Genomic DNA, 1,184 nt, shown 5'->3' with positions numbered 1-1,184 from the left:
GCGGAGGGGCGGGGAGTGGCGGAGCGAGGGAGCCTGGGCCGCGGCCGGCGGCGCGGGGAGGAGGGGCGGCCCGAGCGCGCCGCGTGCAGCCCGCGCTCAGAGCGCTCCCGCCGCCCGCCCGGCCTGGCTCCGCCCCCGCCCCGCCCCCCGCCCCGCCCCGCCCCGGCCCCGCCGCTCCTGCGCCCGTGCCCTCGGGCTCCCGGCCCCCCGGCCCCCCGGCCCCCCGGCCCCCCGGCCCGGCCTTTCCCGTCGCCTCTTTATTTCCTGCTTCACCCTCGTTGGGCTTATCGCGGGGCCAGGCCCTCGGTCGCGTGACTGCAGCAGCCGCGCCTCGCGGGTCCCCCGGACCGACCCTGACGCGGCGGCACCCGCCGCCAGGGGCCCGCGGGGAACCAGGGACGGCCTAGGGCGCTGGGCGACTCGAGGGGCTGCACCTCCTGCAGCCCGCGGGCTGGGGAAGGCGGGCGCCGCGGAGAGGGCCGGCGGGGACGCGAGGCCGTTTCCCATCTAAGCTTTTTCCTTCCAGCAGCTCGTCCCCCAGCAGCCCCGGGTTTTGCATTTGGGGCGAGTGAAGAAGGCAAGGGGCAGGATGACTACGTCCAACTTTTAGCTTCTCCCCGTGGTTCCAAAGCCAGATGGCACCGGCGGGGACCCAAGAAGTAAATGGGGTCAGGACATGGGATTGTCGGAAAGCCCTGGCCAGCGGCGGGCCGCCTGCCTGGTAGAGGGCGCCGGGAGGAGAGAGGAATCTGGGTTTGGGCGGAGGCCAGCAACGGCGCGCTCGGGCAATTTGTGACATAAGCAGGTACAAAAGAGAAGTCTGGGTTCTGGGTGAGGACTAGAGACTGTCCAAGGAGCGATTTGAATCCGGACAGACCGAGAACCACACTTTTCCGCATCGAGAAAAACAGACCTGTCTCGGGGACCCAACCTCTTTAGGTTTGGAGAAGGGTGCAGCATCGGTTTAGACACATTTCCTGCATAAAAGGTCGTGGCTTCTGGCTCAAAGCGCGAATCTTCACGGTTTAGCCAATTTGTTCACCGGAAGTGGAGAAGCCAATTCCTGAATGTGAAACAATTCTACAAAGTTGCAGTTCAGTGCTTTCAACAGAGGTCGTACCGTACAAGTGGAACCCGTGATAATTCTTAAACCGATATATTTAATGACAAATTGAATTAGAAGA

Source organism: Mirounga leonina, unplaced genomic scaffold, assembly GCF_011800145.1.
Source record: "Mirounga leonina isolate KUSES-001 unplaced genomic scaffold, KU_Mleo_1.0 Mir_129, whole genome shotgun sequence".
Lineage (NCBI taxonomy): Eukaryota > Metazoa > Chordata > Mammalia > Carnivora > Phocidae > Mirounga > Mirounga leonina.
The sequence above is the reverse complement of the archived record's forward strand: the minus strand, read 5'-3'. Positions refer to the sequence as shown.